Genomic DNA, 21,827 nt, shown 5'->3' on the forward strand with positions numbered 1-21,827 from the left:
TAAAGCCCATAAAACTGTCAAAGTAATACCAGAACATACTTATTATGGTGGCGTACAGGGCTGTGGACTGGAAACCCTTTTTTGACCCATGGCCCTTCATATTAAACTCCGACATGAGTCTGTTGGTCATCAGCCTGAAAGAGAAAGATGTTTATTTGCATGGCCCTTTATCATAGTGAAAAAAACTAATCTATAGGAACTTTCTTATATTGGTTAAATAGAAATATATATTCTGTTCTGTATTTGCAGCACAGCGCAGTCATGACTATTTGTATACTGTCATCACTGCTTTGTGCATGTGCCAGGAACACATTTTCAATTTGTTCAATGTACAAAAATATTTACAGCTAATTTTACTGCACTAACAATACTGCGTTGTTGTGAACCCAGAGTGGGCCCACTAGGAGGCGTGGGAGGCCTGAACACCACAAAAAAAAAAAAAAATGGCAAAAATCCAAAACACAATGGCCTGACCCGGACGTGTAAAAAAAAGGTGGTATTTATTAAAAAAATCTGGAGGATAAAGTCCAGTGCAAGAAATATAAATACAGCTCCAAAATATTGTACAAAAATATATATACAAAAATACAAAGGATCAAACCAACAAATCAAATATAAAGATAAATATATATAACACAAAAAAAAAAACAAATCAAAGGAAAAAAAGTCAAACGTAACCACTGTATACTAGTACCCACTTAAAAGAATTGCTCACCGCTCTGCCACAGCACACTCGCTTGCCAGTTAAACTGACCCTGAGCTTCTTCTTCTTTGGGTTTTACTGGCGGACTTAAAGGTGCATTACCGCCACCGACTGGAATGGAGTATGGAACTAGTTGAATAATAACTGAAGTGGGGAGGAAAAAAAAAATAGGGGAGGGGGAGGAAATATTGAGGAGAGGGGGGGAGAGGAATAAAAAATAAAATAAAAAATAATAACACATAATAAAAATAATAACACATAAATAAAAACACATTTATAATAATGGGGGATGGGATGGCTAATAATTCATTCTTTTGATATTATCTCTATATTCTTTTCTTTAACTGGGTTTCTTTAATAAATTTAATTATATCGTCATATACCTCACAAGATTTATTTCCTAATAAACCTGCCAATGTGAAATCCTGAAGTTTGCTCTTTAACTAATTGAATAAGATAGTTTCGCTCTTTATTATATTTACTACAGTGGAATAAAACATGTTCTATTGTTTCTTGTTGATTACAGTGTATACATTGCCTAGTTGTTAGTTTACCTATTTTATGTAAAGTATGGTTGAGTCCAGTATTACCTATTCTCATCTGAGTTATAATACTTCCTTCCCTACAATTACTGTTCTCCCTCCTCCCAGCACCGATTTACCGATTATGTAAATTATATAGATGTCTACCTGTATCAATGTTATCATACTGATTGTGCATACGTTCTTATCATGATTTTAGCTTCTGCTTTACTCAATGGGACTTCTAGACTTACTTCACTAATTCTGAGAGCTTGTTTGGCCAGCATGTCCACCTTTTCATTTCCTTCCACACCTACGTGAGCGGGAACCCACATGAAAAATACAGATATGCCCATCATTTTAATATAATATGTCTTACAGAGTATATTAAGAATATCCATTCTGAATGATGACCTTCCAGATCTTATACTTTAAAGTGATGAAAAACTGATGCAATTACTACATTATATATGTCATTTTCCTTAATCTACTGCAGGCCAATTAATATTGCAATTAACTCTGTTGTATATACTGATATATTATTAGTTATTCTTTTCTTAATATGAGATTAATTAACTGGGATATATACTGCTGCGCCTGTATGACCTGTTTGTGGGTCTTTGGATCCATCTGTAAATAAAAATATTGATTCTTTATAATGTTTCTCTAAATAATTCTGGACTATACATTTTGTTGGAAGATTATTATTGTTATCTTTTAACTCCTGTTGTATACTGAGGTCAACATTAAAAAACCATGGCGGAATATATGGGGTTGGGACTGACTTACAGTATTGCAATTGATCTAATCCAATAATTCTGGCTTTTGTCTCAGCTATCCAAGCAAAACTTATGAAATTAGTTTCCTCATGCTCCTAACATTCTAATAATGTACTTTTTGTAGGATGTAATTCAATTTGTCCCTGAATGTTAACCCAATATACCATCATTTATTTCATTCTTCAAATGCTTAATAGCATTTCTCCCATTTCAACCTGTATAGATGAGGTTCTAAATGATCCACTACAGATTCTGAGGGCCGGCTCCAGCAACACATCTAATGTCTTGAGGTTTTTTCTGCTGCCGACATGTAAGCTATACACCAATAATCAAGGACAGACCTCATGAGGGCCCAGTATATATTTTGTATTGATTTCCTACTCACTCCCCACTCTTGCCCTGACAACAAAGTACATTAATAACCTTTTTACCTTTGTCTATGATTTTATTCAGATGAGTCTTCCATGTCAGCTTTTCATCTAACCAAACCCCAAGAAACCTTACAGTTTTTACTTGCTCTGGTTGCCCATACAGTTTTAAAGAAAGTGATATGGTTTTTTGCTGTCTTGAGAAACAATTTACCTGAGTTTTTGCAACAGATAGTTTTAATCCCCATTTATTTGCCCATTTTCTACCTTAAATACTGCATTCTGTACTTTCTTTTGAACAAATGACACATTCTGGCCTCTTATCCATAATGCCCCATCATCTGCATACAACGATTTTCCTACACTTTGTTCAACCTGAAAGAACATGTCATTTATCATTATATTGAACAACAATGGGCTGCAAACACTACCTTAAGGAGTTCCAAGCCTCTTTGGAGAGATTAACTAAACTATGAATATTTTTGTATTGTTGGACTAATAGTTCAGACTTTTTGTAGGTTGTTGACTGCTACTATATCGCCACACTTTAACACTTGTAATTCATAACTCATTCTAACACTAGCCATTCTTCTAATCATACCCCACACCTCTGATAATTGTACTTCTCATCCAAGACTACTGCAATATTCTCTCCACCATATATGCTTTTGTACTTTAATAGTTTTCCTTAATATTGCCTGAGTCTTTTTAAACAGGATCAGAGCTTAATGTGAATACTTTATTTCTTGCTTTTATAGCTACTTTACAATCATTATTCCACCATGGTGCATTTTTAGTACATTCAACTCCTTTACTTTTAGGTATCACTTCCTCAGCTAATTGAATTATTCCATTAACAATTTTATTATTAAATGTTTACATCTATCTGGTTTATTACTTGTATTGTCATAATTCTCTTTTCACATAATTCTTGCAATTCTTTCCAATTTACTTTCTCCAGTTTCCATCTTGGAATTCTCTCTTCTTTTTCATACATTATCTTTATTCCTATTTTAGTTACTACTGGGTAATGGTCGCTACCTACTGTTTTGTGCTTGAGAACTGTCCATGTGCAATTAAGCTTCTAGCATTCCATTGTTGAATGATTACCATTTAAGATGTCCCTCGCCCAGGCTGGGATGATTGTGTCTCTTCATTTAGGATGTCCCTAACTGTATCCCAGAGCAGATCCTTCACATCCAAGTATTTTTCTGCTGATTTGACTATTATTTTAATCCTTTCGTTCCTACATTTTGTTTGAGCTGAACAGATTGTTATCTCTGCCATGAGTAGTACAAAATATTTTTTTCTCACTATCAGAGTTTCCGCTTTCAGATGTTCACATTTTCGACATGTCTCTGCATTTTTGTTCCTGCTTTCATTTTGTTTAGACACAGTCAGAATTTCTGGAAGCTTCTTTGCTGCTTGCGCATAACTAATTCCTTGAATAGTTTTGACTTTGTTCTCCTGCCTGCCTTTTCTCTAATCTCTTGTCTTTTTCTAATCTCACATCCTCGTTACGCTGAGCTATGTTCCCTTCCGCAGTAACAACATCTCAGCTTTGCACCTTCTTCACATTTTCCACTTACTGTTGCAGTCATGACTTATTGATACATTTCTCCCTCGTTTTCTACTTTACGCAACATATTTGCTATCTTTCTTACATACACAGACACATATATTCAGTACTTGGAGTTGATCAAAATCTTAACTCTTGAGCATTTTAAGACAGTAAAATATTTAATTTTTTTTTTATTCATTGTTTAAAGCTAAAAATCTCAACATTATAAAAGGTATAACAAATAATCTGATGGATGTTTTGAGGTGAAACATTACAGACACATTCTAGAGACATAAACTTATTTTAAATCCTGAAAAGGGGGTAAAATAGGTGCCCTTTAGATAAAAAGCACCCATTACTACTACATGTTTTAGTTCCTTTAGCTGGGTCATTATCACTATAAAATGCCTTTGATATCTCACAAGATTGAATCAGTCCTATATGGACAAAATGCGAAATAATTAAACTCTGATGTTTTGATATAGTTGGTTAAACTTCTACACACATGCAAGTAGAAATAAAAGTGTTTTGAAATATGTTTTTGTCAATTTATGCCATTTTCTTTCATTGAATGGATGTGATTTTGACATGTTCACACACTGCTCAGCCAACTTCAGTGAGTCTAAAAAGTCGGTAAATTTGATCAAATTAAAAAAGATTTTTAAATATTTTATAACTTTTTTTTCTTTTAATAATATCATTAATCATTTTGCATGTGTCCTTGAAATTGCACACTTATGTTTGCTATTTTTCCTCATACTGTGTTTGAAACTGAATTTTGTCAAGCTTAACATGTCCACCTTGTCATAGTGAAATATTAATTATTATAAACATTTCTGATTTTCTGAAAATTCTAAAATTAAAACTGGGGTGAAATTAAAATTAAATTTATCCTCTGAATCAAATCTTTTGCATACTAATCAGTTAAGTATCAATAGTGTGAAAATATAGACAATAAATTTAATTGTTACATTAAAAAGTTATGCAGTACCACATCTTTTTGGAATTCCTTATTTGAGCAAATTGAATGGAAAAAAGATTGGAACTTACCTAGTAAATTCTGTCTCACCAATAAAGTTAAAGAAGTGACATATAAACTAATACATTTAATTTATCCAGTGAAAGAAGTGGTTAAAAATTTTTTTAGAGACATGGAATCTACATGATTCCTATGTGGAGGAGAAATCGATTAAACATCTATTTTTTGAATGCACATGTACACAAATGTTTTGGTTTGATGTTGAATATCTTATATTTAAACTTACAAAATTAAAAATAAAACAAAAAATTTAAAAAAACTTAAAAATTTAAAACTCTTTACAAAATTTAAAAAGTTTTCTTGTCAAGATATTCATTTGATTTATAACAATAAATGTAATACAACTTTAGAGCAAAATTTGTTAATTAATTTAATGATAATATATGGGAAGTACCATGTACACAAAAAAAAATGGTCCAAAGCCTAAAATTCATTTGTCTAAAATTGATTTTAAAGGGCACCTATGCTAAATAATCTACTTTTCAAGCTGTTTGGACAGCTTGAAAAGTAGATTACATGTGTGCAAGAATAGTGTATAGATCGAATTATTGGGGAGATATAAACTAACCCAGTGCTTTTCAATTTAACAACATAAAAACGGTGGACCAATTGGAGCGATTTTCAGAGCGACCGCAACTTGACGTAGGAGTGCGGTCCCCCCGCCCACCAATATTGATTGACAGGCTAGCGTCACCTAATCCTCAGTTTGTCGTTTCACATCTGCCATTTTTAGCGAAAGTCAAAGCGAAATCACTAAAGGAACGCCCTTGCTCTATTTTAAGATGTAAGGCTCATTAGGCTCAACACAAGAACAATATTCTCCACATTATCGCTCTAATCGGAATTATTGGTTGTACCTTGAGGTTATTTTTGCAAGCATGTGTACTTTTCATTGCGTGTACCTTAAACTTCAGCCGTTTGGATTTCTCATTTTCAAAGAAGCTCCCTGTGATCTTAACTAGGTGCAGCTGGAAAAGTGCAATCGCGTTGCCTCATGTGCGAATCTCTCCATTGTAAATAAAATAACAAACTTGCCTGCAGGTCGCACACCAGAAGCTCTGCTCTGTATGGCGCGACGCTGATGCAGCGACATGTATTTCTGCCGCACCACAGAGAGTGTCTGGTGTGCCGTGTCGTAGCTTCGAGTGGTGCATTCGGTGCCTCAGTCAAAATTAATACGGTATATGCTGAAGTATGCTAATAGGACTTTTAATTTGCCAATAACCTGGATTAACTGCTTTCGGTGAACTGAATGCCATTTCAAAATCTGTGTGTTTAAGGTCTGTTTTTTTTAAATCCACAATCTCCACTGCCTGAGTGATATCCGATATAAAGTGGGGCTCAGATTGTACAAGAAGCACTGCATTAAATTACATTTCCCCCTTACCATGTCTTTATAATATGAACATTTATTTTACCCCAGTATATTCAATGAAGCTGCTGCGCTAACCTGCCAATTCTGACGGGCGCGTGCGAGTAATCGTTTTAGGCTTGAGCAACTAAAGGAATGACAAAGTCTATTTAACTGAATGTATTTTATTACATTCCAACATTGATGCTGTAAAAGGAACCGTATAAAATGGGAAAAAAAAAATCACAATAACAGGTCACCGGAAGTTTATCAGTATGGGACAACACTAGCTCAGCGTATACCCTATTCAGTGTGCGTGGTTATTAGTCTCGGTGTACAAGCTCGGCACTTGAAACTAGCACACAGTTGGCTGTAAAACTAAACAAAGACACAAATGATTGTGAACTCTCTGCTTGGTCTGTGTCCGAGTCGTACATGTAAGGCTGAATATTAATCCTCTCACTCCTGCTCCTTCTCTTAGGGTGCTTTCACACCTGTGAATCGATTCAGTTGTTCCGAAACAGAGATTACAAATGTTACATTGTTGTTCTTTGCTCTTGGAGCGGTTCGCTTTCACACTGCAAAGTTTCTAATTGGACCAAAAGAGCTAAAAAAAAAAGTCACATGCGAGTAAACTCTCCTCACATTGGTCAGAGTGTCAGGGTTTATTTTGCAGCGTCCCGCTCAGCTGTCAGGAGAGGTGGTGATTGACAGGGTGCACGCGCGCGACGTGTCTGAGGAGAGACGCGGTGGGGAGGGCTGTGTACACGCCCCCACCCATGACTCTTTTGAACACATTATAATAAAAACATCTGAACTGTGTTTTAAACTGAACCTAAACTGGCACAATCAGAAGAACCTTAATAATAATATTAAATCATAAAAAAGGGGTAAACTATGTGCTCTTAAATTGATTGAAGACCAAATTACTACATTTTTCAATAAAACATCAGCTATACATTCACTAAAGTTAGTCCCGCCTCTGCAAACAGCAGTAAAGATGCTGGCCTGTTTTAAAGGACACCTGTGGTGAAACATCTACTTTTCAAGCTTTTGGACAGACATGTGTATCACTGTTAAAAATTGTTCCGTTAAAAAACAGTAAAATACTGGCAGCTGCAGTTGCCAGCAATGTACTGTTATTTTACAGTATGTTGCTGTAAAAATACATGGACTACATTGATTTACACAATACTCAAGTGAACTCATTTTGCTCACTGAAAGCAACTGCCTCAACTTGGTCAACTGCTGAATGAGTTTATGAAGTAATGTGCTATATATGCTTAGAAGCATACTTATAATGATAACTTATTTTAGTTAATTAGAAAAGTTCGGTTTAACTCTAATGTCTTATTTTTCACAGCAGCACACATACATGTAAATCTGGAATCACCAGAGAGATTCTGACTGCATCAGCAACTAAACAGCCGCTGTCTTTAAATAGAGAAACATGCAGAATAACATCAGCAGTTCATTGTTCATCTTTAACTCATACACTGGCTCTACTCTCCTCCACAACGGTGACAGACAGAAGAAATTAGATTCAGGTTTTACAGTAAAATACTGTTTTTTCCTTGATTTAACAGTAATCTACTGGCAGCTGTGGTTGCCAGCAATCTACTGTTTTTTTACAGTCTATTTCCGTAGTGTAAATTAACAGTATATTACTGTTAAAATACATTTTTACACTGTGTTTTTACCTCTCACACCTTTAACCCTTTAAACCCCAGAGCATATACTTCAGTTTTAATTGAAGTGTCCACACTACTGAGTGTTCAAGAAACATGGAGCAAAGCTGAAGTAAATTCATTAATTAACTGACTAATTAAATGATAATTGAGGATTAACAAATGAAGAAATACTGAAGGGAAAAAACAAGAACAGAACATACAAAACTTTAGTCACAGCTTTATAATGAAATAACCTGAAGAACAACAAATGATTAAATCATTTAAATGATCAGCGGATGATTAAACAACTCTACAAACATCATCACCAGCTACACTTATTACTTAATACATGTATTTTTGTATAACATTTACTAAAGTTCTTCTTGAGAAAAAGTTAAAGTTTTACGTCACCATCATGGAGAACAGAGTTTGCTTTAGTTGGGCTCTTAGCCCTGTCATATTTAACATTTATATATCTTGGCTGCTGCAATTGTTAAGAACTTTGTTTGAAAAGCTCCTTTGTTGTGGCAAGCCAGCCAAAAACCTAAATAAGATCTGGTGATGTTCATGTTGCTGTTAAATGGCAGAGTCTGTTCTCATTTAGTATAATAAAATGTACTGCTCCTATTCAATGTTTAATCTATTTTTTTACATTATATGGATATATATATTGCAATGATTTCTGGAAGTTTTTAAGAATATCTTGGACAATAACACTGCTCTATGGTGTAAATCGCACTCAAAGAGACATCAATAATCAGCATATGAACCTCAATAATGGTGACAACTAACAAAATTAACAGTTTAACTCACAAACAGGCAACTGAAAGTCTAAACATAAACAACAGCAGAATCAAACACAAATAAAGAAAACTGTGAGACCATTATACAACATTTATTTATACCGCAATGCATGCTGGGATATTTGTACAGTGCCACTCCCAGCATGCATTGCAGCATGAAACATTTGAGATGTTACCATTGTTGAGATACAAGGTCAGATTCATGAGGTCTGAGTGTGTATTTGTCATAACTGAACTGTTTTTGTATGTTATTTCTTAACTGTTAAGTAATTACGGAAGTATCTTTTCTGTTTCCACTTCTCATTAATTAAATTAATACCTGCAACTAAGCATAAAATCTATTGCATGAGGCCCTTCATCCAGATTTATACCAAAACATTTATCAGAACTAATTTCAGACAAATAGATTTCTCTATTTATTGACTTCCCAACTTTATTGCTATAATACAAACATTTTGTAAACTCTGTATTCAAGCAGATGGAAAGTCTTCTTAAATGAGTTGAAGGGTGAAGAGCCCAACTAAACCAGCCCCTCACTCTATTACGGTGACACAAAAAACACCTTAATTTCTGTTGGATCTCAATGAGAATAGTATGGAAGTCAAATCAGTCAGTAATAAGTGTGTGTCTGCTGTTGTTTGTGGAGTTGTTTAATGATCCTCTGCTGAGACTGAAGCTGTTTTATTTTATTTGATTTTATTTAATGTTGTAACTCAAGTCACTGTTTGTATTTCTTGTTTATTTTCTTCAGTAATTGTAATTATTAACAGCAGGTGTTCATCAGTGTCTGAATTCACTCATTAGTGTTCATTAAAACTGTCAGGTGAACTATATTAGTTAACTAGTGTATGAAATAGTGAACAAGGACACAAAGTGTGATTTCAAACACAGACTTCAAAACATTGAATCTGAACTCTGTTAGCTCACAGTTTTCTGCAGTTGGTTACTTTCTCGAAAACAAAAATGTTACCCAGAAAGCACTGTTTTTAACAGAATATTACTGTTTTAGTGAAAAAACATTATTTTACCGTAGAATCTGACCGTTTTTTAACAGCAATTTTTTACAGTGTGGACAGATTGTTGTGCATAGATTTAATTTGTTATAGTTTTTAAAACATTTGTAATTTTTTTTATTTTATTTTAAAGAAAGTTTATTTTGGAAAAAACGTGTGTGGATACAAGTAGAGCTTGCTTTTTTACACATTTAAAATATTTTACTAAGAAATATCCAAAATAATAATATAATATTTTTTTTATTATAATATATTTTTTGATAGGACAAATACAAAATCTGGGCCATTTGAAAAATTCTTTAGTCTTTTATGAGTCTAAAATTTCATTCATAATGGTCATAAAAGTCTTAAATTTAACTTGGTGAAACCTGCAGAAACCCTGGTTTAAGGTATGTCAGAAAACATGGATGCCCCAATTTTAAACATGCTGAATGAAATTGACACTAAAATAATTAATCACTATAAAACATTGTACAGTATTCTGAACTATATGATGTGATGGGACAATGTGAGACAAAACAAACAAATAATAGTGGAACAATAACGTTTAGCTATACCAGTGGTGGATTTAGGCATGGGTAATGTGGGCGATCGCCCAGGGTGGGATTTTCCTGGGGGCGGCAAAAAAAAAGTCCCCTAGTGAAAGCATTTAGATACAATTACTTTATGCAAATGTATTCATTAAGAGTGGCAATCTCAAAATAAAGACATTAGGGGCCATTTACATTTGGCATTTTTTGCACGTGCGAGTTTGTTATTCTCAATGTGCAACTGAAACATCGCTTGTGAAAGCAAACTGATGCATGCGTACAGAAAACCAGCAACTCACACATGCTCCTGTGTGAATCCCGGTTGTTTGCATGCACGCCAAAAAGTTAAGCGTCGTTCATGCGACATAAAACCAAATTAACAGCCTTTTGTGCAGAAGTGTCAGCACACAGCGAGTTTTGCATAGTTTATGTAAAGTGTATGTAATTTAACGATAGTGTTACGTTCACTAAGCATGGCTATAAAGCAGAAAGGAGGGATAAAGAGTCAGGGAGGTAGGACAGGTCTAAAGGTCTAAGACAAAAGATAATTTGGTTACACTTTACAATAACTACACACTATAAACCATTTATTATGCATTAGCAAATACTGAATTCATTATTTGTTTAGCATTATCTGTTTAGCATTAACTCTAAATTAATAAGCGTTATTAAACAGTTTATAACTGCAGCTACACATGCTGTATTCCTGACTTACAACGACATTTATAATGTGCTTAATAATTGTACTTTCATACTTTGTTAAGGATTAATTTCCTATTACTAAATTAAGTATGGGGAGTGAAGCGCAATGTTCATCATAAGTGGGGGCAGAGCGGGCCAGAATCACGATGGCAGCAGGTCAGATGATTGTAAGACCAAGGGGAAATGTCCCTATGTCTCCCTATGGCCAGTTCGCCCTCGAGTTTTACTGTTTTTTTTATTGTTTATTATTCCTGGTCATTTCTCCAATAATTGTAAGTTCTAAAACAATAGCATATAAGATCAGGTCACTGCTATGATATGATTGACAATTTATGTATGTCACTGTTTGTCATTGTGCTCTGTTTATTCTGAGAGCTGAGGCTGAGTATTCGAGAGCTTTTAACTCTTGAAATGATTAACTCCGCGTCATTCTAACACTGAAGAAACAGAATCCTGTGTTATCTGTAATCTCCTTTCACACTGTTCATGCTATACCTGATGTTCATTAACAGACGTTTCACAATCACAAGCCCCAGGTTAACATTGTAATTTGTATATTTATGTTGTCAATGTCCATGACTAGACAAACAGCAGGTCACCTTTTTAGATGGCATTTCTTGTCGGGTTAACAATATCTGCAAATTAGGAGAAATACTAGCCTTTTAGAAAGAAGCTATTATTATACCAATACCTAAACCAGGAAAAGATCATTCAACTATTTATCGTCCAACAGCACTTACCAGTTGCCTTTGCAAAACAATCGAATGAATGATTAATGATCGATTGGTGTGGATTTAAAAAAAACCAGAAGATTAATTAATATCAGTGTGGGTTTAGAAGAGGGAAAAGTACTCTTTGCCATCTTATACGATTAGAATCTTTTGTACGAGATGGTTTTATTAAAAAAAAGAACACATGCAAGCAGTTTTTTTTTTTTTTTAATCCGGAAAAGGCCTTTGACACTACCAGGAGGTATGGTATTTTAAAAGATTTACACGAGATGGGTGTTTGAGGAAATTTGCCTAATTTTATTGCAAATTTATTTTATTCAAGAGAGTTTTTCGTGTGCGTATGAAAACTATATTATCTGAATATATGAGCATATATAGCATATATGAGAATCAGGAGTGCCCCAAGAAAGTATACTATCAGTAACACCATTTAGTATTAAAATTAATAATATTGTAAATGTTAATGGGAATAATATATTTTGTAGTTTATATGTAGATGATTTATGTATTTGTTATAAAGGGAAAAATATGTGTACAATCAAGAGACAAATTTAAATATGTATAAATAAAATATATGACTGGTCAGTTTTAAATGGTTTTAATTTTTCTAAATAAAATAACTGTATGCATGCATTTTTGTTTTTTAAGATCTATGCATTTAGATCAGGAGCTTTTTTAGATAGAGAAACTATACAAGTTGTGAAAAAGGTAAAGTTCCTAGGAATGAGTTTTGACAATAAGTAGTGTTTTATTCCTCATATTAAAGTATTACGAAATAGATGTTTTAAAACAATTAATGTATGAACTTAATCTTAAAAAGGTAAAATAAATAAATAAATTAGGACCTCTGTAATGAAATCCAAGACTTTGTATAATAATTCAAGGCTATTAAAGCCTTAATTTAAGATTATCAAATTTAAGACTTTTTCAATGCTTTTAATTGTACTCTGATTAGGTTTTGCATATAAATACTTGCGCTTGACACATTTGTTTCAGACTGTTATTTGACTATTACATTCTAAATGATGTAAATTCTAGTACATCGTTTTTTAACTGAACCTTTAGAACCTTATAACAGCACTAAAAGCAGCATCAAAACAGTCTCCTTATAGTCATTCCACCTCTTCACGGAGATTGTCAGACTAATCTGGTGTATTAAAAAACTATTTTGGGTTCTAGAACTGAACAATAATGGTGTTCCTGATGCTGGACATCCACTGGCACTAGATCCTCATCAATTTAAGAGTAAATCTCCCTTATTTGCCATCCTCTGACGTGTTTAGGTTTTGCCGCAAAATTAAATTTTGCTGTAGAACGCGCAATGCGTACGTAAAGAACCTGACTGATATTCTACCGGAACCATGTCAGCAGAGTTTGTGCATATCCATAAACTATAACTTCTATGTTAAGCGGCTTTGAAACAATTTACATTGTAAAAGCAGTAGATAAATGAAGATTAATTGAACTGAATCTGATTAAATGTGTACACGTTAATGGACCAAACACAATATGATCTGATTTATTTTACACTTAATGTGCATCAAAATTACAGTGTGTGTAGCCAATGTTTCCAGTGTCTTTTCACTTTTCATGAGAGTTTTTAAGACTTGATAACAACTAGTGTTTTTTTTTTTTTTTCCAGACCTAATTGAAGAGAATGAGGACAGTAAAGAGGAACATCATGTCAACATTGAGGAAAAAACTCATTTACAGACTGATGATATTTTGAAAAGGAGAGACAAGAATAGTTTCACCTGCACTCAGTGTGGAAAGAGTTTTGGAAGAAAAGGCAATCTTAAAGGGCCATGAAACCCCCTCGTTTCAGCAGGGTGTTTTCACACCTCTTCTTTGGAAAAAGTCAGAAAAGTGGGCGTGTCCAGCTCTGTTTAGGGGGGAGTGTCGGAGGAACTAAAGTGGGAGGGTGTGGGAGTGTCGATTTGGGCACGCGCGAGTTTCAGAGTCAAAATACACACACACACACACATACATACAGGATAATGTGATGGTGTTTAACCTACATGGACATCTGTAGTTGAATTATTAGCCAAATTATTAAATGGTGGACTTTAACTGCAGTTTGGCTCTTTCATTCAGGGAATTCATTCATGCCCCTCGCGACACACGAGATATTTGATTCGAGGAGCTGCTCTAAGCGTGTATTTTTCATGCAATGTTTTATACCGCACGGCGAATGAGAGAAAAAAAAACCCTCTGCATTTCCCAGAAACTTAGATGCACACGACAGGTAGAGTCAGAAAGCCGCGCGTGTTATTCCGGTCACTAAATGCGGTAAAAACCCTACACGAGGTTAAAGTTTGGTTGTGGTGCTAACGTGTTTACACTCTGTGCAATAGTTTGTTAGATACGAACAAACTGAATAAACAAAGAGCACTGGTCGCTCACTTACCAAATCTGTAGAGACAGGACAATCACCAGCAACTAGAGCCGCGTCTTTATGAAGAGAATACTACAAACGATTCCAGATCCCAGCGTTTGCAGATGAGAACAGCTCTCAGGTAAACAATAATCCTCCTTAGACACGTAATTGTTGTCGCGCGTCGCGTACACTGTTAATCCACACGTGAGTCTGAGCTCTCACAGAGAGAAAATGAAAACGAAACTTAACTGCAGCAAACTATAAAAGCAACACTTCACGCTTGTTTTGCCAACACAACGTGGCGTCTCTGTCCCGAAAACACGGTGATAGTAATGAATATTAATGAAGTTGCACAATAGAGCGCGCTGATTGGTTTGACCCAAGCCTTACTCATGCATTAATGCAACACACTGTAAGACGTAATAAGACACACTCTGGCACAGACGCCCAGTCTGCACGCTGGAATACACGCTATTATGTCATGACCGTGACGCAGCTTCAAAAATTCGTTTCAAACAGGAAGTACGAATTTGCTTGAAATAACGTAAAAACAACCAATTTACACTTTTTAGTGAAATATAGGTGTCCTAATAGTGTTTTTAGCAGTGTGGGACACATATACGACTGTCAACAGCTCAAAAAATGTGTTTTGGTGTTTCGTGACCCTTTAAGGCAGAGTGGCCGGACGTGCCTGAAATAGCACTCCAGCCACTGCGGCAAAAGAGAGAGGTGCATAGGTTACACACGAGACATGTCACACTTTACAACATACGCGCTCATCAGTTTAATCACGAGTTAAAATGTTCTACATTGGCATTTCTCACCAGACAGTTTTAGTCATTCATTTTTTTTTATGGTAATTATCTTTGGTTAGGATCAACTTGCCTCTTCCTCTTTCCGGCTCAGGCTCACGGCTTCGCTGGGAAGCGTTAGGATGACAGCGTCCCCCTCTGGCCGCCTGCCCAGCCACTCCCGCACATGTGCGTGTGGAGCATAAGAACAGATATGAGGCCTGTTACAGGGCTCAACAAGCAAACAAATCAGTGTTTTCAAACTCAAAGGTGTTGGCGCTGGCCTTACCTTAAGCTCCCTAACGCTTCCAGGACCCAGACGGTGTAGCCACACTAGTGTGGCCACGCAGAAGCTGCGAAATTCCATCTGGGTCCTGGGAGACAGATCGCACCGCTGGCTGAGGCGACGGGCAACCTCAACCATATCTGCCTCCATTGTGGAGGGGTAGGGACTTTTGCTGCTCCTGAAAAAAAAAAAAAAAACTTAACTTCAGTTATGTTTAAAAATGTATCAAAATGGTTTTAATATATTTCATATTTGAAGTGCTTGAACTCAGCTATGCTTAGGCTATTATTAATCAGAAACAGATTGGTCACTCAGAAACACCATGGTCTTGAATTTGCAAACAGTCGGCAAGTGCCGGAGAACAGCCGAAGCCTTCAAACGCATGTTTTTTTTTTTTTGGTTCTTTTATTAAACACAACTTTTACTTGCATTTACATTACAGTGTCATTTAAAGACTTGACGAGGTGACGTTGACTGAAAGAAAAAAAAAAAAAAAAAACTGACTTTGAAAAAATATTGCCGTTCATGTGTGTTTGTGATGCATGTTATGGTTCACAGTTCACCCTCTGCACGCATGCCTACATACATGACTGGAATCTGCTGCTCCACGACGAGGAAGCCCTTGGCCCTGGCCAAGGAGCCGTAGGTGGGGTCCCCGCTCCTCCGCCAGGTCTATCACCCTCCCCTCTCCGACAAACCTGGCGCGCGATTCCTCGGCACAAGCCACCTCCTCCACAACCAGGGCTTCCTTGCCGCCGCTCATGCACTGCCTCAAGTGCCCTGCAAGGTCTTCCTGAACCATCAGGCACTTGAGGCAGTGAACAGCAATTTTATCTGGAGGAACAAAGAGCATCATGGGTTATTTGTCTGCACTGTATATTGTGATATAACTTTTAGGTCACATCATGCATGCATCAGCATCTGTATTGTCCATCGTTTCTTTTGACTGAAAGCAACAGCAGGGGCAGCATCTTCATGTTAACAACAAATTCTCATCAATGACAAGCTTGTTCAAACAAATGGATCAATTTAAAGAGATAGTCAAACTTTCTCATTGCACTTTGTGTGCTTGTGTGTGTGTGTGTGTGTGTGTGTGCATGCGTGTATGTGTCCCCTATTAAAAACAGGTACACACTATACAGATATTAGAACTTGCGAATGAATACTTTTCTGAAATGACAGCATTAGGCATAAGGTCCCAATGTGCAACTAGAAAAGCCAGCTCTAACGTTACCTCAATTGCTAATACAAGCATTAGTGCTGTGTATGGCTCCGTGACATTGAGGTACAGTTGGTTTTGTAGTCACACATTTTTTTTCCATTTAGCAGTCTCTATATTGTTTACCATGTTACTATGAATATTCGATGGGCAAATGAGCATGCAAATTTGACTTGAAAACAACATTAACACTGTTGTTCACTGAGAACATTGTTGTACTTTTGATAATCACTGGCTGCTTATGACTTCCCCATTTAAAAATTTGCAAGGTATACTTTTCTGACATTTTCCCATTAAGGAGAATGTCTGACTATCCAAATGTAAAACCAACTTTACCTCTATCTCAGTGACAACGTACAACTGAACTGAATAGATGAGGACTATGAGGAGGTTGCAAATACAGAGGTGACGTTGGTTTTATGTTGGGATATTCAGACATTAGCCCCTTTCACACAGTGATACCGCTAAATATCTGGAAAATTTCCGGAAAGACTTTACCGGTATATTCAAAAAAGCGCTGTTCACACAGGCGAGGATGTTACGGAAATTTTCCGGAAAAGAGCATTCACACATCCATTCCAAAATACCGGTAAATTCTGACATCTTTCACCACAAATGAGCTTTAAACGGCTGCGCTTGTATTTGTAAACATTTGACTAAATTACAAACTCTGTGAATGATCAATATTGTGAACAACTTTCACAGGATCACTTTCTCATGTCGAGATGTTCATAATATCTGCGTGTGCAGGTGCTCACAGGCTGTTTCAAAGGCACACGCAAAGCTTAAAGGTAAACAAACAACGGCTTATCATAAGCATCTCATCGATGATTATTTACACAGTTGGCATTAAGAAGAACATATAAACGTGATCTGACTAACTTCTAGCAGCTAAATGTGTCTGGAAAAATATTCAAAGGCTTTTATTCTCACAAACCGCGTGGACGTAAATGCGTCTGACTGTTGTGATTGGCTAAAGCAGACGTCTCACGTCAGCACGTTCTAGACGTGCACACGCTTATTACGGGAATCTTCCTTCTGCATTCACACAGCGCAGCATTCCGGCAAATTGCCGGTAATGTTACAACTTCTCTTTCCAGAAAATAGCCAGAACGAATTTACCGGTATTTTCAAAAAGGACCTGTTCACACATACAACCTTTCCGGAAAATTGCCGGCAATTTTCCGGAAAGGTCTGTATGTGTGAAAGGGGCTATTCTCTCTAAAAATGTAAGGTCATGACTTATTATTTGCAAATAATAAAATCATATTAGCAGCAAATGACTGTCACAGTACATTGAGGTAAAGTTGGTTTTATATTTACACGTTCGTTCAGTGACAGCTCCATACATTGTTTACCATGGTACTTTGAACATAGGGTGTAAAATCACATGCAAGTATGACTTTAAAACAACATTGGCACTATTTAATTGACTGTCAACAATGCTGCACCTTGATGACTGTTGACTGCTAATGTGATTTTACTCTTTAGAATTACCAATTAAAAAAAAACCAACTTTACCCCAATTCAAAGTAAAGCGTTGTTCACAGTCAATTGGGCAGTGCTGATGTTGTTAACAAGTCAAACTTGCATGCTAATTCCGGTTGAATATTCAAAGTAACACGGTAAACAGTACAGATACTGCTAAATGCACGAATGTGCGATCATAAAACCAACTTTACCTCCATCATGTTGCAAATCAGATTTCTCAGATAATCGGAGGAAATCTGATCGAGGTAAAGTTGCTTTCGTATTCACGCATTCGTCCGTTTTTGAAGAGTGACAACTTTGAATGGCGTAAAGCCTACATTGTTTAGGCTATTATCATGAACAATATATGAATCTGAAATCGCCGGTGAGACTGATAGCAACAGAGCACCACCAAGTAACTTCATTGACTGTAAACATGTCTCATATGCTAATATGATTTCTCCACTTAGACTTTGCAAAGAATCCTGCCTGAAATCATATTGGAACGGTCAAGGTCCGAATGTGTGAATATAAAAACCAACTTGACCTCAGTGGAAAGGTGCCCATATTTCATAATTAAATCGGCGACAAACAAAAAAACAAACAACCAAATTGTGTTTTCTGCGACATATAACAAAGTTTGTGAGCAACGCGGGTGATCTGTTTTGCCAAAAAGTTTGGGCAAAATCTCATTTTAACAATTTAAAGGTCAAAACAATTGTTTTATTTACTGTAATCAAATTACCTCAGGTCGACACGGTGGGCAGAGTCAATAGATTTGATTGACAGCCTGAACAAGATTTACTAACAAGCTTTTTTTTTTTTTTGATGTTTTTGCCTAATCTATATTTGTAAAACAGACCGCCGTAAAAGGTGAACGACAGCATTGATTTATTCATGTAAAAAAAAAACAACAACAAAAAGGTATGCACGTCGCAGGTTAAAGGCATAGACTGTAAAACATATGGACGTAGTATCCGTGACTTTACCCATAGGTTTCTGAAGAGTGCAAAAGAAGCCACAAGTAGGCGCGGTTAACCATCGCCATTTTGTTTTTACAAGGGCAAAGAGGCGAAGAGTGAGCTGAGCTACAGACACTGTGCTGATTCGCCTTTATTTAATCACCCTAATTAAACAAAGATAAAATCAGGATCCTCCCTTTGCTATATTTGTTAGCTAGAGTTCAGTTAAAAGATCGTCTTTAGAATGTATTTTGCAAAAGAACAAATAAGATTCATACTTTACCACACAGGGTAACTTTGATGGGTTCTGGAGAATGAATTCAATGTCCACTCCAGTAAAGATAAGAAATAAAATATACTTTTATTAATAAAATTAAATCTAGGGAAAAAGTAGAATAAATAAAAAACCAATAACAGAAACAAAATCCTTACTTTATCCACCGTTGAGGATAAAGGGCAACCAACCCCAGTATACAGAAGTCGGAAAAGCGCAAAGCTGATGAGTACATGTCAGCTTTTATACCCAGTGTCGCAGTGACAGTGTTTATAAATCAACCCTAAACAAAGGTGCACAAACTACTTAAATCATACATTCAAGGAGCATGCTAAATCACTTGAACAGTAAGAAGACAGATATATAGTCAACAGAGTACATTATATCATATAAATCAACATTTAGGCAATTTAATATCAGCCTTGATTTATAATGTTCTATAAAGTTATGCACTTAGATTCAGGTGTGCGAACTCGGTAGAAAGTTCTGCAAAAGTACGAGTAGGGAGTTCATTTAGAGTTTGACTACGAGCAAGAGGGTCATCAGAAGTAGCAAAGGGTTCACGGAGAGTTCGTCCAGCTGGTTTGTTGGCTCGACGCGCCCTCTGCCGGAGACGCCTCTCCTTCCTCTTACGTTTCGCTTCATCATTAAGAGTTGTGCTTTTACGCATAGGAATATCAGAATACATCAGTGATTTTTTGTGTCTCATATGATTAATGTCATCAGACCAATCAGACATGACAACGGATGCCTAAAATGTTGGAAACGCATCACACCTTAAGTCAGTGAAGAAAAAGAGCACAGCTTGCAACTCTGGTGGGACTCAAACCCACAACCTTTGAATGGCTCAGCTCACAGCCTAGAAGTCCAATGCAATATCCATTGCGTCAGAGAGCCTGAGTACTCTGCTGCCTCTAGCACTGTTGCAGAGAAAGCACTTTTTGGTACTCTCTGGCCTATGAAAAAACAGCCAACTGCGGACAAGGAACTGCTGGAATTCAAACCTAGGATCTCCTGTTTACCAGACAGGCGCTTTGACCAACTAAGCCACAGCACCAAACAACCTTGACAGGGGCTAATTGTTTAATCGAAAAAAGAAAAAAAGTAACAACGGTAGCGCTGCATGTGTGAATGTCTGGACTTGAAATATTAAAGTCCAATTGGTTAGGCATTACCACACTATGCTATATAAAGCCATCATCCAAAGCCCTCTTGAACAAGCAGTGTTCTTAAGGATTTGAGTTTTGTTAAAAAAACGACTGCAAAACATCTCGCTGCGTAAACACTCGTAACTCTTAACAAAAAGCAACCCTGGCACCTGTACATTAGGCACTGCTGGGATTTGACCCCCAGATCTCCTGTTTACGAGACAGGCGCTTTGACCAACTAAGCCACAGCGCCAAACGACCTTGACAGGGGCTAATTGTTTAATCGAAAAAAGAAAAAAAGTAACAACGGTAGCGTTGCATGTGTGAATGTCTGGACTTGAAATATTAAAGTCCAATTGGTTAGGCATTACCACACTATGCTATATAAAGCCATCGTCCAAAGCCCTCTTAAATGAGCAGCGTTCTTAAGGATTTGAGTTTTGTTAAAAAACCAACTGCTAAACATCTCGCTGCGTAAACACTCGTATTTCTTAAGAAGAAGCAACCCTGGCACCTGTAAATAAGGCACTTATTTTATTTTATATTAAAGTAAACAGGTACTTTGACCAACTAAGTCAAAAGAAGTTAAAAGAAGGCAAGACGTTTTTGCACACAGAGACTAAAAAAAGACAGCAAGTCTAAAATGGCAATCAAAGAGGTTGTTTAACTCTATTTGTCGCACTATTAATTAGGCCTCAAAGCTATACAATTTTATTATGCATTCCGGTAAGCTCTGTAAAACAAGCACATTCACCACCTGGACTAAGGCGCTGATAGGATTTGAGCCCAGGATCTCCTGTTTACAAGAGAGGCGCTTCGACCAGCTAAGCCACAGCACCACAATAAATGACCTTTGGAGACATTTGCCCGATAACAAAAATCGAAGAAGAATAAACCAATACACAACAAAAACCAGCATGTCAGGATGCAGAAAATGCTGACAAGACAGACGTGGTCTTTTAGAGTCGGGATGATCCTGTCTCAAACCTGACCAGTAACCTGGCCTCTGTTCAAGATCAAAGCAAAAAATGCATTGATTTATTTTTTATTAATCTACCCTTAATCATGTGTTAAGTGTTTTTTGGAATCTCCAGTTTCATTACATCCAAACCCAGATTCAGCTCGGAAAATGGAAATCTGAGGGAAAGGTGCAATTTGGATTTGAACCTAGGACCTGCTGTTCCCAAGACAGGTGCTCTGGCCAACTTAGTCTTAACACTAAAAGAAAAAACCTCTGCATACGATACTTCCAAACGCAGTTTCATCTAAGACAGTGGGGGAAAAGCAAAATTTACTATGCTTTCTACTTAGTTACTTTGCACATGGATAAAGAGGCTCTTGTACGACAAATCCAAAAGGCTTGATCTCAACAATAGGTGGTAGACACTTTTGCCCAAAACCACAGGTTGCCTTTGAGTCATTCCTTAAGCTTACTTGGTCCTGCACCGTTTTCTAATCTCCCTTATTTAAAACAGCTCAATTAAGTCATCGGCTTCATTGTAGAGTACCCCTAGTATCTGAGCCTGCAC

The 21,827-nt window shown here is 36.5% G+C and overlaps 1 long non-coding RNA gene and 1 other non-coding gene across 2 annotated transcripts; one reads left to right on the forward strand and one right to left on the reverse strand.

Annotated features, from left to right (window-relative positions):
* The first annotated feature begins 473 nt into the window (after positions 1-473).
* Positions 474-20,584, forward strand: LOC148680275 (uncharacterized). The gene is made up of 3 exons (XR_015943019.1): positions 474-9,863; positions 19,391-20,179; positions 20,524-20,584. It is a non-coding gene; the product is annotated as an uncharacterized LOC148680275 (long non-coding RNA).
* Positions 20,478-20,551, reverse strand: trnat-cgu (transfer RNA threonine (anticodon CGU)). The gene has a single exon. It is a non-coding gene; the product is annotated as a tRNA-Thr (tRNA).
* Positions 20,585-21,827: the final 1,243 nt, after the last annotated feature.

Source organism: Danio rerio, chromosome 4 (assembly GCF_052040795.2).
Source record: "Danio rerio strain M-AB ecotype USA chromosome 4, GRCz13ab, whole genome shotgun sequence".
In the NCBI taxonomy this organism is placed as follows: Eukaryota; Metazoa; Chordata; class Actinopteri; order Cypriniformes; family Danionidae; genus Danio; species Danio rerio.